The sequence below is a fragment of the Hyposmocoma kahamanoa genome, unplaced genomic scaffold, assembly GCF_003589595.1.
Source record: "Hyposmocoma kahamanoa isolate Upper Pololo Valley unplaced genomic scaffold, ASM358959v1 87, whole genome shotgun sequence".
Classification (NCBI taxonomy): Eukaryota; Metazoa; Arthropoda; class Insecta; order Lepidoptera; family Cosmopterigidae; genus Hyposmocoma; species Hyposmocoma kahamanoa.
The window spans coordinates 1,932,623-1,949,545 of NW_020654422.1; the positions used below are offsets into that span (position 1 = coordinate 1,932,623).

General features: G+C 36.5%; 1 protein-coding gene across 5 annotated transcripts in view; it reads left to right on the plus strand.

Moving 5' to 3' along the window:
- The first annotated feature begins 1,179 nt into the window (after positions 1 to 1,179).
- The window catches only part of LOC113235497 (protein shank), a 209,532-nt gene continuing 193,788 nt past the window's right edge, over positions 1,180 to 16,923 (plus strand). For all 5 annotated transcript variants that reach the window (XM_026471209.1, XM_026471212.1, XM_026471211.1 and 2 more), the window contains exon 1: positions 1,180 to 1,344. The gene's annotated coding sequence lies outside the window, so the exon portion shown is untranslated. The remainder of the gene's footprint in view (positions 1,345 to 16,923) is intronic.

The window sequence follows — 16,923 nt, forward strand, 5'->3', positions numbered from 1 at the left end:
TACTAATAGGTAACCATAAATTATCATTTGCTGTGTAATATATGTCGCGCCACAAAGAGTTTATACGTGTTTTAAATTGTGTGTTTAATTTTTCTCACTGGACGTAAAATCTCTTTGATATTTTACCACCAACACAAAATGTTATTATTGAATATCATCGACTACATTGTCGTAACTTTTTCGGCGATATCCAAAAATAGTCTTTTCAATCTTTGTTTTGGTTAACAAACCCTATATGTATAAACAGACGTTTAAAATTCTAAAGTTCCCGGATAAACATTAATTATGCCCATAATCGCAAATTATAATCAAAATTCATTCATTCATCTTCGTCCGTTCATTCAGCACCTTCCTATGGAGAAAAAGATCTAAAGCGTGCACTATTTATTTTGTCATAAATTAACCATTGACTTCTTGAAAAATATTGTCATTCGCTTAACTGAGTCACAGAAAACAAAAGCATACAACGAAGTAAATAGAGAGTAAACTGGACATTTATCCACATTTCTACTTACATATCTACAGTTAGTTATTCAGTTATCATTAAGCGTATTTGTACATATTATCGTATACCTAGTCTATGGCAATTTGAACCTTACCGTTTATTATTTAACAAAGAGAAAAGATCGAAATGGAATGTTTATTAACAAATGTTTGACTTTCCTTCTCACAGTACTGCTAATAAGCAAATAGGAAAGTAGGTGACTTAGTTCCAAACAAACGTTTTTGTTGAAGATGAAAATTATTTTACATTTTCCTAATAAGAGATATATTCACGGAATCACCTGTCTTCGTTAAGTACAGCTACAACTGTAGTTTGGATAGATTTTATTTCGATTTATCAAAACTACGATAAATTACTTATCAAAAAAATTATTGCAGATTTTATGTTGATATTTGATAACAGCGGCGAGGTACGTATTATTTATTGTCTACTCTAAAAGCATGATTGCGTTAATTACCAAATCCGTTTTCAAAAAAAAAACCTCAAGCCAAAGTCGTTGGTACATACAGCGGTCGAACTTTAGTTCTAATGAACTGTGGAGTCGCAAGCGGTCGGCGTGTATCGTTCGATATCGTTCACTCAAGCGGCACATTCCATTCATTCGTTCCGTTCGCCAGTCGCCTATGATAAGCGATTCGTTGTGGACGTGTGCGAGTTGCCTTGAAAAAAAAACCCGCGTATTTATTCGATACAATATTAGAAGTGGATTATCAAACAACATTTATTACTAAATTGTGATTTGTGTTGTGGATTACGTGCTACTTTATGGTGTTGTGTGTGCAACAAGTTATTTTTTTGTGCTTACAATAGTTGGATTTTTTCTTTAACGCATTTTTGTGGTAAGTAGCAAGGATCAAAGATTAACCGTGTCTTTTCAATTGCAGATATGTCTAAGGATGTTTAACTGTTAAATACCTAATTACGTGTAAAGGTTTTGACGAGAATTTTTTTTTTAATCGGTAGAAAAAAGTTCACGTGGCGAAACTGCTGGTTTTCTTATCGATTTAACTCGGGTTTTGTGTTGCGGTGGATGTAATTCGTAATTACGTTTTTCTTTGAATAATCGATAAAATACAACCCACTTAAAAGAAGTTCAAGGTTAAGTCTGTTAAATTTCCTTATCGAATGTGGAACATATGAAGCTTTTACTCACCCTTTTAATACCTGTTTATTAAGGTAGCCAAGTAATTTTAATTTATTTGGCACGTATAAACACACTATAATGTTAAAAAAAAACTTGAGTGTTCACTCGATGTCGTTTGAAAAACTATGTTATGTTAAATTACTGTTTGATCATCATCATCAACCTAATTATGTACGTCCCACTGCTGGGCACAGGTCTACCGTCAGGCGACGGTTTAGGCCTTATTGTTTCATATGACACTAAAAAACGATGGTAACCTAATGGGAGGACTTTTGTTTCTCAATTGATAAGTTGGCGGTCCGAATTGCAGTGACAACATGACCTTATGACTTTAGTTTCTAAGTTACGTACATTTAGCAAAACCTATCGCTAACGGTGCATGTCAAAGAAGGATCATAGCCTTTGAAACGAGTGACGAGTTAGAGTCGACACTAGCTCAGCGCGAATGTAAATTTTTACCGTACTGAATCGATTCTATTATTATTTTTTTACAAACAAAATTAAAGCCATTGGAAAATTGTATTACACATACTATACGTGTTCAATTGAGTTCAGTTTATATAAACAAAATGGACAAGTCATGCGCCTGGTGGTAAGCGACACGCCTGTCCATAACAATTGCAGTGGTACCTTCAGATTTTTGCGAAAATCTGAAGGGGACACTGTCACCGCGGCCATCATCCTGAGCTATCTGTAATTAAAGACAATAATTTAACAAAACCAGTACACGAATATTACATGCAAACTTAATACTTTTCTATATGTAATAATAACGCGCACACTCAACATAGCCCCGCACTAGGGAAAACCCTGTGTCGCGGATGCCATGGACACACACATAGAAAACCACTAATTACACCCAAACTCACGAGAGAAATAAATGTAGGCCATAAAAAAATTTCTCCCGACCCGGGATTCGAACCTGGGACCTCTGCGTGGCAGTCCGGCGTGGTAACCGTTCGGCCACGGAGGCAGTTTATATGTTATATTATATTTATATAATATGTGACCGATCTCGATGAGAACTGAGTCAGAATACATTATTTGTTGAGTATATTGCTTCGAATTGGAAGGAGGTCTGCAATAATAATGTCGATAACTCGTTAACAATGTAATTTAATGCAGAATTTTAAACTTTATACAAAGTGATGTTTTGAAAATTTGAATAAAAAAAATATCTTTGAAAATTCGCCTGAATCTAGCACTTGTATTTGAATTCGCCGTCTCTTAATAACCTTTGATTGAACTTTTGAATGAATTTCAGAGTTTTGTGCACCCCCGTGTCCTTCGGTGCCCCCGCGGCGGTCAGTTCGTTTTATCGGCGCGAACATTATTCAACTTTTGTTTTATGTTTGATCTTTCTAGGAATTGTTTTAGAACGTCTACTAAATGACTAATATTTTATAAACCTTCTTCAGAAGGTGCTCTCTCAATGCACACACACGTGAGGTATAAGTTGATAAGTCCCAAGTGCCTGCAATTTCACCAGCACCCTTAACCCTTGATGCAATAATGCTCACATTACTACTTGGCGGCAGAAATAGGTAAGGTGACACATTTCCCTGGACGTACCCTTTCACAAGGCGTTCTACTGCTATTAAAAATGAAACTAATGCACGTGACGTTTTTGTGTTTTCTTCTATTCCTATGAACACTTTAAAACAACAGAAGCGTAATAAATAACAGATAACATTACCAAGCTTCCTTATTGTATGTTTCTATCAGACAAAGAGGATTAATAAAAAATGCGTAAACGATGTAGATAGGACATAAAGTGTGTAATTTTTGGCTTAAAAAGGCAATAATTGGATAAGCGTACAAAAACGAAGGAATTTATTCCTCTATTTTATCTTTTAAAATAATAAATACTAATTCGATACCTTATCGAATAATTCACTAATTAATCTTACTTTTTTTTCCAACGATCTGCGTAGGCACTGACTTGGCACCGTGGTTAATTAATTACTTTCCACTTGGCACTTTTTATATCTCAGAATTTAACCAAGCAGGTATGACATTTAAAATAAGTCGCTGATTCATCCGCTATAGCTTTTTTATATTAATTCCGAAGATGGTATTTTATAAAAACGATTTACTATAACTTTTTTGGCGATGTTGCATATTTTGTTTGTTACTCATCGTCGTCGTGAAGTGGTTTACACTACTAAACAATCGTATAAAAAGATAAGAAATGCCACTCCCGCCTCTAAGACACACCAACGCCTACTACACGTTGCTCCAAGCGTAGGGTTGTCACATTATTATTTTAATTGTACGTACAGATAGTACGAAGTTACACTACTTGTCTTACTCCGTGGCCGAACAGTTACCATGCCTGATTGACACGCAGAAGTCCCAGATTCGATTCCAGTGCCGACAAAAGTACATAGGTCTCTCCCAAGGTCCTCAGTCTGTATCCATCTGCTGACGTCAGCCTTTCGCAAATCGTCCCTTCATCTGGCATCAGAGGTAATCCTACAATACGTTTACGTTAGGTTTATCGGTTCTTCGACAGATATGACCAGCCCACTGCCTATTCAACTGGCTTATTCTACCAGCTATATCGACTACCTTGATTCTCGGTTGGGTAACCTCATTTCGTATTTAGTCCTTCAGTAACACTCCGAGCATAGCTCGTTCCATAGCTCGCGGAGCCACTTTGGACTGATGGACTAACCGTATCGTGAGTCTCCACGTCTCGGCTCCGTATGCCATAACGGGTAGAACGCACTCATTGAATACCTTTGTTTTCAAACTTCGCGGTATAGGTGATGAGAAGACTCGGCTATCTTTGAGTTAAACTTATTTTCACGAAAAAGTGTGCATTGTAACATAGAGATAAAATTATGAATCGATCTTTGTAACAAACTTTTTCTTTTATGATAAAGCTGATATTATGTCTCGTTTAGTAGCAGTAGATTAGATAGGCAGGTAGGTTTTGAAGGGTAAGGGTGCTGATGAAATTACGGACACATGGACTGGTCAACTTGTCTTAGGGTGACGGCGCAATGTCAGCTATGAACAGGCGTGTCGCTTACCATCGTCTGATTGTAAGCGACACGCCTGTTCGTCCCGTCACTTAGTATCATAAAAAACTCATACATATTTTAGAAAAGCAATTACATCTAAGGCCCAATCTCCCGATTACTTGTCAGTTGTACAAATCTAACCTTTGTACAGTAGCATGTCAGTCAGATAAACCGACTCTAATACTTTTACCTGCCATTAGGCAATGCTAATTGTGCATTTCGATATTCTTGTGCAATCGAGCCTTCTACTAAACGAAGTTTCTTTATATTCAATAGGTTTTAACACTTTAATTTTCAGTTACATATTCAGTCTATGACGCCTGTGAACACAATTCAAAGGTAAATATGCTTGTTAGTTTTTTTGTTTGTTTGTGGTCTAAGTACCGACTTAAGAGTTGCCACCGTCAATAGACATTTGCAGTAAAATAAAGATCCTTAAAGTATCCTAACTTCGCAAATGGGTTGTAAACTGTGTGGCGTAAAATCTTGAGTCTCCTCATTAGCCCTTGAATCTGGCACTTAGCAGTGCACTCGAACACAAAATAAAGGGTGGTTTTATTTGGAATGACTTGTCAGTCGTGTTTTTCGGAAATTTCTAGAAAATATAACACATGACGCTCTTTTAATGAATAGTAATCCAAAACAAAACATCACATTTTAGTATTGATAAAGGTGGAACAAAAACAAAGAAAAATTAGAAACTTATTATTGTTAGATCTTTCTATCACCAATGATAATAACAAAGTAATGGAGGTTTTAGGGAGGTAATTAAAGGGTTTTTTCATAAAAATAAATATTAGAAAGAAACATTAGTTCGGATATTACAAATAAATAAACAAAAAATTGTAATAATATTAATCTAAATTTAAATTAAAAAATATACAATTACAAAAAAAAGATTACTAAATATATAATAATAGCTGAAAAGGTTAGCCATCTCAGCTTAAAGCTGGGCAGAGCCTCAGCGCTGATTTTCAGCTGGAACCTGAGAAGAGGTAGATAGATGGCTGTACCTATTTGAAAAGAATAACAAGCATTTGATCTGTAATTTTAACATTTAAAACAACAAAACTTAATTTAGAATAAAATTATTACAGTATACTCACACAGTATACAGTGTGCTCTTAAACAATATAAAATAACCAAATTAATAATACTAAAATATATTAACAACTGGCTTTAATGACTGATGCCGTTTGTCATGGTAGTTGAAACATCATGATCATTTTCAATAAACATTTTTTTATTTATTTTTCGATCGGTTCACAATAGGCAAGCATTTAAGTAAGCAATGGGATTTGGTAAATATACGGTGAACATTTCGATCTTTACTTATTTCATAGCTTTATTCAGAATGTATTAGATTATATAATCAAAAATAATCACGTATCAAGATGGGGTTGTTAACGACGCGAGATAAGCCTCAGGTATTCTTAACCATCTTGAATTAGGTGATTCTGAGATAGGCCGCTCTAGAAAGCCATCGATTTGTGTTACACAGTGTAACATTGTATAATATGTTACAGTATATAATGTCAATAGTATTAACATTGTAAAAGAAAGATGCGACCTCGTTTGTTATGTAAACTAAAGATGGCTTCACACTTTGTCAAACAATTCTAGTAATGTTTTAAAAAATTATTTAAATTATACAATAATATTTACGTTTAATACAGACATCTTTTTCGATATGTTTACAACAGTTTTGTTTCACGGATATAAGCAGAAAGGAAGACTTATAAAAGATGGACACGTGGTATTGAAGAAGTATGAAGGAAGTGAACAACGAAATGACGTCTGATAGAGATAAATGGAAGAAAATGCATGTCGATTCCAAATAATGAAATAAGGTTAAAGAAACAATTATATTTGAAGCAGTTTATAATTTTAGTCTGGTATATTCTGCGTTGCGGGGAACCTATTATAGAAAAGAGGTAGGTTGTGGCAGTTCCTGTGCTAGACTGTACTTAAAAAAAAACTTGCTACTCAGTAATAAGGAACGGACTACAGAGAGACAGCTTGCATCTGATATAAATAAAATAAATAAATAACGAGCACACTCATAGCCCCGCACTAATGACACCCTGTATCGCGGGTGCCATACACAGACAACTACAAATTACACCCACAGTCACGAGATAAATAATTGTAGGCCATACAAATATATATCCCGACTCGGGAATTGAACCCGGGACCTCTGAATGGCAGATCAGCATGGTAACCGTTTGGCCAAGGGGTAATTAAGGATATATATGGAACGGATGGGAGTCAATACGGAATCGTAGTAAGTAAAAGTACTCTATACGGAAAGAAGTAGGTTGTGGCGGTTCAGATGTTACATAGCACTTTAAAAAAATCTCGATATACAGAGACAGCTTGTACCTGATTTCAGGTAATCACATTACCATTGAAACTGGTGCGAGTGAAAATAGATAGATTTGCTTCATAAGGGAGGAGACAATCGTTGAGCAGTGTGTATGCGTAGGTACAACCAATCAACGTACCATCCTATCTGTTGTTCAAGTAACCTGGAAGACACCACAGTCTCACGTCGCCTATGACACTTGATTTTTTAGTTTAAATGGTTTTTTTTATTACACAAATCGTGCCCTTGGCGTATTAAAGCCACATCTGATGATCATACGTCAGAAGTGATGAGTATATGAAACAAATTATGTATATTTGGGTGTACGCCGCGCTAGCGTTGCGGCGCCACGTGGACGTCGTGTAGACGCCGTGCGTGCGTGCAAGACGCTGGTGCTCGAAAGACACTAGTGTCGGGGGTCTCTTAAACCTATCTGCTGGAAAGTTGTTATTTCGTATATGTGGCCTTATTACACCATGGGTGCGAATTGTATCAATAACGTTATATTAACATTAAAGAGAATTCCCGCTAAGCATGAGTCATGTTAATTACCAAGCTTTAATTAGTTATTAGTTAGAAGCCATGGCAGTCTAATGATTTGACCTGCCTTTCAAACAGAGGCCGTGAGTTCGAAGTTGTTGAGAAGTGTTTTCGGAATTGATGTGCGAAATTTAAGTTGAAATTTGCCATGGGCTTTTCGGTGAAGGAAGACCTCGCGATGAAACCTGCACGTCGAAGAAGATTCACAAACCTGGGAAAACGTGTGAAGACCCCAGCCCGTATTGGCCCAGCGTGGCGTCCGCCAATAGCCTAAACCTTCGCCTATGAATGGGTTGGTGTTGGTTTTTGTTATTATTTGTCGAATACGTTGACATATTCTATAAATAATAATTCATATCACGTCATGGTTAACACTATTCTATTATTAACAAGTCTGTGACACTTGGATCCGGTGGGCAACCAAGCGATCGATACCAAAACGAAAGTATCCGAACGATTGAATATACTCGTGTACAAAAATGTTGAACCTACTGTATCTTTTTTGGATTTCTAAAGTTAATCGTTGTTAATAAGACTTAAAATAATAGTAAGACTTTTCGTATATTGGACACCACTTTGTGGAAAAACGTTGATCTGATGTTAAATAAGGTTATGTTTTATTACTACCTCATTACACTAGGACTTATTAATCGTTATCACTAGTCGTTTGTATCGTAATTTATCAACTGTCGGGACGAACAAATCATGCACCTGGTGGTAAGCGACACGCCTGTCTATACCAGTTGCAATGCCACTCAGACAGAGCTGTAAATCGCAAAGATCTGAGGGGCGCTGCCACTGCACCCGTCTCCCTGAGACATAAATTGACAATTGCCTGTAATTTTACCAACACCCATACCCTTCAGAAATATGATGGCAATACTTCCATGGATGAACTCTTTCACAAGGGCTCTACTGCTACTTGTACAGCCTATAAGTTCATGAATAGCCAGGTTTTATGTGAGTCAAGCAAACTGAAGGTAAACACATCAAGGTAGATCGTACTTGACGTCGCCACGAGAAACCTGACACCCGACACCGTTCATTATCATCGCATTGGCGACTGGCGACTGCCGACTAACAGATAGGGTTACCCTGTCCCCATGGTAACACGGAGTGTAATTAAAAACTTTAGTTTCTTTGATCTAATGACGGTGTATAAAATAACATACCAGAAAAACCTATAAATGGGCACTACATTATCATTTTGCTGGAAAAAGGAGGGTTAGATATAATTATTAAAATGTGGTCTAAAACTTTACAGTCTATTTGAGTAGCTGATCGTCTAGATTATTTCTTAGCTTATTTATACAAAATTTAAAAAAACGATTAACGAGAAATGCCTGTAAAACATAATACCTACTTACTGAAGGCATCCTCTTGAAATTGCAAAAGAAAGCTGTTCGATACTTAATAGTCCTACTCTTTTAACTTTTTTAGTGGCCGAACGGTTACCGGACTGCCACGCAGAGGTCCCGAGTTCGATTCCCATGCGGGAGAATTGTATGGCCTACATTTCTTTATCTCGTGAGTTAGGCAGTATGTCTGCCGCCAAGCAGTAGCGATCCAAAGTGGCACTGCAACTGTTATGGATAGGTGTGTAGCTTACCACCAGGCGCACGACTTATTCGCTCCGCCACTTGATATTATATAAAAAAAAGATAAAACATAAAAAAGTAAAGAATCCGGCCGGATCGAAGGATTTTTTTCTGAGTGTTCGATCTTTGTATTAATAATTATAACAAACTAGTGGAATAATTTCACAAAAAAAATTGAATATCAATTCAATAAAAATTTTAAATACAGTGAATAGCGATATCTCTCGCCAGGGCCGGTAACTGTAAAGATATCTAACTGGGTGATAAAACTTTCATAGATTTCTTATAGATGGCGCTACGACTAAAAAGTCGTTGAAAAAACCAAATACAAAGGTACGACGCAAGCACATAGAAAAATTCGTGAGGTCCGCTGGTTCGTTCCGTGGCTTAGTTGGTATAGCGTCTGGCACGGTAAGCTAGAAGACGTCGATTCGAATCCGGCCGGTTAGAAGGAATTTTTTCTGAGTGTTCGATCTTTGTTTTAATAATTATAACAATATAGTGGAATAATTTCACAAAAAAAAAATTGAATATCAATTCAATAAAAATTTTAAGATAAAAGAGTTGTTAAACTGGGTACCCACATACGGATGGAGGAGTCACGGTATACGTGATCTTATATTTATTTGTGGTGGGGTTCTATTTGACGAACTATAATCAGACTTATATATAGAGATGATAAACAATCATATTATTATGATGAGATGTTGCATTTTGATCAAATAAAAGTAGTGTTTTCTTAAAGGACTCACTCAGTCATCAAATATAAATAAAATTAAATAAAATGAAATAAAATAAAATTAAATTAAATTAAATAATTTATAGATATAAATAAAATAAAAAATCTAGAATTTGATAACAGAAAAATGCTATAGGTTTGTAGACACTAAATGGAAATGAAATATTGTTTAGCAGATTATTATTCAATCTTTAACCTTTAATTTGACTGGTTCTGTTTCGGTGAGTTCATTGATAACTGAATTTAGCACGCCACTATAATAATCACTGTGTTCCGATTTGAAGAGTAGGACGAACCTACGTATAGAAAACTTAAGGTCTTATGTCCTACAGGCTAACAAATACTTCCTAAGTATGTTTATAAGCTGCTGTTCCCACATTCGATCAGATGGACCGTTTTACCAGTAAAAGCATGTCAAATGATCCGCCGATACAAGTACGTTATAATCGCTTTTACATGCATTTTTCAAGTATTTGATTATTATATATGATATTATAAGTGCAAGCGAGTTCATTAGAACATTATTAATCAACTTATATTTAGTAAAAATATTCAGATAACAAAATCTAGCACTAACAAACGGCAATTTACAAATAAATCGTTTATAAGAGCCACTTCAGAAAACCTCTTCGCGCTAATCATTCCTTTCGGTATCATTATCGCGCACTCCAATTCCACAAAACAAACACTTCGACACCACGTGTGTGTGAATGAGTCTACAAGATTTGTAATAGTGTATGTGATATTTGTTCATTGAATTACTTTTCACTCACTTGCGATAGTGGGTCGCCATACTTTCCCAGTTCTCTTTGCAACTTAAATCTGAACAATCGCTTTTCGATCTTAGACAACGAGAGTTTCATTTAAAATTCTGATTGTTTTTCAACAATGTGAATGAAATGATAGTTTGCCATCACCATTGTTTGTCTGTATAATGAACAAAATACCGTTGTCTCTCACATCACATGTAATACGATAAAATAAAACAAATTACTTTAAGACGTCCAATTCTGTCAAAACTGTGGAATGTTGGACCTATGTTATACCTACACATATTTCGTTTATGATTTTTTTGCAAACTATAATACTTCATAGTAATAACATATTGTTTATTTTTTCTTATACACTTAAAGGCTAAACGGGCGAACGATATAAGCAAAGGTATCGGAAAAACCTGGATGAAAATAGCCCAATCATAAAGGATGACGCAAACGATACTACACTCAGCAGCGATTGATTATAGGAAGAAGACACAACACGGAAAGACCTGCCTCTTTCTGTGAGAGGGGCTTGACGGGACAACATGGCAAGGTATCGTTCGACATTCCTACATGGAAGCGCATACTGACGGTATTTATGCCTTAGGCATGTCGTCGCGGCACCATGTTCGCACCTAGTCTCTCTTCAGATCAATCGTAACGTTGCAAGCTGATTATAGATTTGTACCAGTTGTAGATTTTAAAATCGTCGGAGATAGTGCAAATACGCGTATGTAGCATTGATAAAAGGTGCGTATCTGCAGTAAACCAACTTTTACAGGAGAGAGATTTAACAATATTACTTTGTTATTTCAATGGCTACGACTTTCGTGTTTGCCCAGTAAGCATTAATTTATGTTGTCTACGGACTCAAAATAATATATTCCCGTAAATCACGCTAATTTCTTGCCGCGACATTTACGCGGATTTGACTTATCCACTCAATTACCGAAATGGAAACACATAATCCAAAGCTACTTACGCGTAATTGCGCTATCCCCGACGAAATGGTAGTTTCTAAAGAAAAAGGAAGAACTATATTCTAAGAAGAAGGCTTTGTGTGAATAACTTTTGGAAGCCTGCCGAAGCATTCCGGTAACTGCCGAGGCAACGAGGAAAAGTACCATTTTACCAAAAGTCATTAATATTGGTTCAGCGGTTTAGGCGTGAAAACACAACGTTACTTTCGCATTTGTAATATTAGTTGGGATTTATTGTATTGCATGTCAAATATAGTTATTTTGTTTTTCATTTTTATTTTCATTGTTTAATGTTGTTTTCAATTCCGTATCAAATCTCGATTTAACATAGCAATGGCATGGAGCAACTTATAACATTACATCATCTTTGCATTACTTGTTTGTCAGAATAACGAAAAAAGTTAGAAGAAATAGTAACGCATAATAAAATTCCTGATTTATACGCCATGTTGTTTCGAAGCCGAATTGTCTGTTGAAATTGCTTTTGGTCATGTTTCTTACAATCTGCATTCTTGTACCTCACATTGAAATTCAACTCTACGGCTTTTGTGATAGGAACTGTTTTTGCAATGTGTAACAATCGCAAAAACCTAAGAACTCAATGGGTATTATCTATTTTCACACACTTTTAATTTCACTCCGTATCATCATCATCATCATCGTCAATTCATTACATTTCCCAAAGTTGGACATGGGTCTTCTCTAAAGTCCAACCAGTCGCACTTGCTCAAACCGAGTTGGGGAATGTCACATGTTTTCCAATGGTTGTGTAGTACGTCGTAGAAGGTTTTCTACACAACCAACTTATAACTGCCTCTGTGATCGAACGGTTACCATGCTGAACTGCCGCGCAGAGGTCCCGGGTTTGATTTCCGGGCCGGGAGAAATATTTGTAACGCCTGCATTGGATGTAATTTATGGATCGGAGCTGTGGAAGTAAAATAAATATTCATTTTATAGCTGAGATCTTTCCACTAACTTGGAAAAAAGCTAATGATCTGTAAATAGATGATCTTTTTCGTGCCAGACAACCACAACCAATTGCCTTGTCTCAAACTAGGGAATCCCTGTACTATGAATTCCAGAGCAACGGAATTAACTCTGGCGAACTTCCCAGAACACCCAGATAAGAACCAAATAAAAAAGTTAATTTCCCAAATTGGTCCTGCCGGAAATTCAACCAGCGACCTCTACATCCAACGCCCACAATCTAAACCGTTAAGGTGCGTACAGATCAGGCGAATGCGCCGCAAATGTGCCTGCGAAAGGCTCGCGACCTGCACACGAGCATTACGTTGTGCGATTTGTTAGCATGCCGTTCTTTTACCGTTCTCGCGCCACATAATATTGTCATATTTAATAAAGCGCGCGCAGCGCATATGCAGCGCTCTGGTGAATGCGCATTCACTGCGCATTCACCAGATCTGTAGACACCCTTAAGTTACCGAGGTTGCCAATCAGACATTACTAGGAAACATCCCGATAATTTAGCCTTCAAATAAAAAGAAACGCTTTGAAATCAATCCCTCCGTTTGGCTACAATGCCACAGATAGACACAGGGACACGAACAATGACTTCAGATTTTTAACTCCGCACTTTACGAGTTGAGGTTTAAAAAATGAACCGTTTATATAACAGGATTTAAGTCGAATGCTACATAACAGGATATAAGCTCCAATCTGATAAACCTGAAAGATGTTGCTGGGACGCCCATATTAATTTTATTTCCTTTCTAAATCACGTGCAGAAAAATGTCAAAATAAGATTCTAGAAACATAAATAGAATTGCTACAAATTGCCACATCAATTCACTGCAACATAATATCATATCAAGTTAGAACATGTAACACTTTTATTGTAACATAAAACCGAAACCAATTCCGCTGACAAAAAAGAAAACAAGTTTTGACAGCCTTGTGGGAACCGGTACGTATAAAGCTCACAAAATCGAGTAGAAAAAAATCTCATTAATTGTCCGCCCGAAACTAATCGCGCTTTAGGCATGTGTGAGAAGTAGGCGAGAAGAAGTAACCAATATGGTGTACCAACACCTACATAGGCAGATACTATCCGCAAGTCACTTTCTTATCGCTAAGCCGACTTGTTCCGCACGGAATCAAGGATAAAAAATGTATTAAGAAATTGAAGGGCAAAGTAGAATAGGGCCATTGTCCATCGAGGCGCACGATCGTCGTGATACGAAAATAATTAGAAGATTATATCTCCGCTAATGCAAATAGAAACGGTGGTTATAGCGACTAAGGCTGACAAAGAATCTTTAGAAACCTGATAATTGTGGTCTAATGTACTAAGCAATCACGCGGATAAGCCGGTCTCAAACAAGGGAAACCCCTTTGAATACCAGAGTGACAAAACTAACCAATACTACGAAGTTAATTACTTAACACCGAATAGAATCAACTTAGAAAGTTTCTACGTTAGACGTACCGGGAATCGATACACTCTTGATCAAGCGCCCATAATGCTAATCACTGGGCCACAGAAGATTTAAATTTAAATTTTGTACAATATTATTGTCAGTTAATAATGTATTTAGTGGTTTAGATTCAATCAATCCTTATTTTAAATGAACAATTTGATGAATATATTTTAAACCGTAAGGTCATTCAGTCGTCACAACTATATACAGAACAAACTATATTTGTACCATGTTTAACGAATCAATAGAAAAAATATTGTAAGTAATTTTGAATTTTTAATACTAATACAATACAATACGATACAACATCCAATTTAGAACGTAGGCAAAACAATTACTACAAAAACTTCAATTAGGAACAAAATAAAAACCCCGAGTGGCGTGAGATGATCAACTAGGATCCCAAAAGGCAATCTAATGAGATCCAGCAAGAAGTCAATACTGCCGCTCATTAGTGAGGCTAAAGACATCTCAGATGAGGCTTATGGATGCCGATAATGACCAGCCAGTAGGCAAGAAAATATTAACAACTGGCAAAGTAGCACAGTGACTTGATCTTACTTATGTGCACTTTCTTTTCTCAAAGTGTTCGCATGACGGCCCAATGTGAGATGCAAAAAAGACAAACAACGTGCTCTCTAAGTAAAATAGAAATTACCATATTTGCCGATATCAAAGAATCGATTTATTTATATTATCTCCTTAGTCTGCCTTGAGAAAATACATTCAAGGCCACTGGGACGTTAGAATTGTTTACTAAAATACAATATAATGAAATAAAAAGTAAATATACCGACTCGCCCGAAGAACAGAGTCCGTTGTGATTATATAGCGAAAAGAGGATAAGTACGTTACGAGAATAATTTCGTCATTCAAACTAAGGCCTATGTAAAGGTGTTTTATGAATGTATATATCTTATTTTGTTTCGGAAATATACAATGGAAGAACGAACGAAATGTACTATGGTTCTGAGAACAAGTAATATTAAATATAATATAAAAAAAAAGAAAAAAAAGCAGTCATAGATCTTTGTTCTACAGATGAGTCGATACGCTAGCTGAAGAACAAACGATTCTACAACTTAACTACTGATATTATGGAAAATAATCTTAGTTAACTACCACTAAGTGTCGTATTCCAGAACTCTACTCAATGCTCTACCATTCCCGAGCGATAAAGTGTCGTTTGCACGTGAGCATTTTGCATTCATCACTCGATAACAAGAATAGAAGCATTCAAGTGCAGAACTAGTCGCCGATAACGCAATTTGCATTGACTGGCACGCAGTTTAGTTTAAACAAAAAACACGGACACAGACATACGTTATGAAAGTGATATCGCACGTCCGATATTTTCATTACATTGTGACTATAATTACTTCAACTTAAACGAAAAGGGAAAGGTTGAATGATGCAATCGTATTGACATCACAGCAACAGTCCGCGGAAGGAACAGGTTCAGTTTAATCCTTGTGGTTGTGTGCTACGCAGTACTGATTTTCAGCCTGGCCTTTCTGATTCATTTGTTTTTCTAAACACAATCCAATTTAATTGTACCACCGTCACCATAATTAATGAATTAAAGAAAATAATGTAACCTAGATAATATTCCCAATCACACTTACGCTCGCTCTCTGTCCGCTCTGTCACTATACAAACAAAAGAAAAAACAGTTTACATCACTTAAATTAAGATCTTTCCCGTTTTACTCATAAGAAGTTATCACAGATTGTCATGCGGGGCAGGAGTTACATTACATTTTGTCACATATGTGGCTTGTTGGTTTCCCAACAGGATTTACCAGACTTAACGTTGGCCACGTAGTTAAATGGGGGAGAATAATTAACCTGTGGCGACCCAATGTAACACGGTTGACATTTAGTGGCGTGGATAGAGTTTCGTATGTTGTGGCATCGTTTTCAAAAGCCTGACGACCAAGTCTCGCCTGGGAATGACGACTAACGATAAAGCACTTTAAGAATATAGCTTAGATAGCAAAGTAGTTCCAATAAACGACTTTTTTAAAAGAATGACGACGCTTCTAAAGTGGCCATTCCATCTAGCCATCTGTGGCGGCATTCTAACGATATTGATCTGCAGAAATCGTTATTTTAAATCGACTTTTTGCGCGGCCATTGTTCAAAACACAATTGACAGAGATGGAAATGATAACGAGGTTCTAATTTAGATTTAGTTTCGAGTGTGTTTATTCGTTTTCTTTCCAGGTGTTTGTTTGGTTTAAGAATTGAATCATGCGAACTTTAACAATATAATAAGTCTTTTCAAATAGAGCAAAGGCCTCCTTCACTAATCAATTTATAATGGATCAACAAAATAGGCGCCTTGACGTCGAGTTGCGGATACCAGCCCGTTACACCAAGTACCAATGGATCACCATTACAATTTGACGTGTTCAAATAGTTTTAAAATGTTATCACTGACAGCCTAGAACTCTTTGGCGGAACATTGAGCGCAGGTCTTAACTTTGACGGTCATTATTGAGGTTAAATCAAAAACTGCAGCCAAAAAACTTTGTATCCTTAATTAGGTGAAGTGGTATGTCTTGCCTGGACAACTTTTAACTCTGTGCAATAAATCCGATATTGCATGAAGTATGCCAGTCACTTGTGGGATGCTCAGCGAAATATCAACTAGTTGGTCTTAATTCGGTTTAATGCTGATCCGAGGAAATTAATTGGCGACGATCACGATCTCGAATGTAAATTTTATAGTTTAGATCACCACTGGCGCAAAGTTACCTGTCTGTCGGTTTTCTACAGAATGCGCTTCGGTAAGTGCTCATTCACTTTTACCATCGAACGTC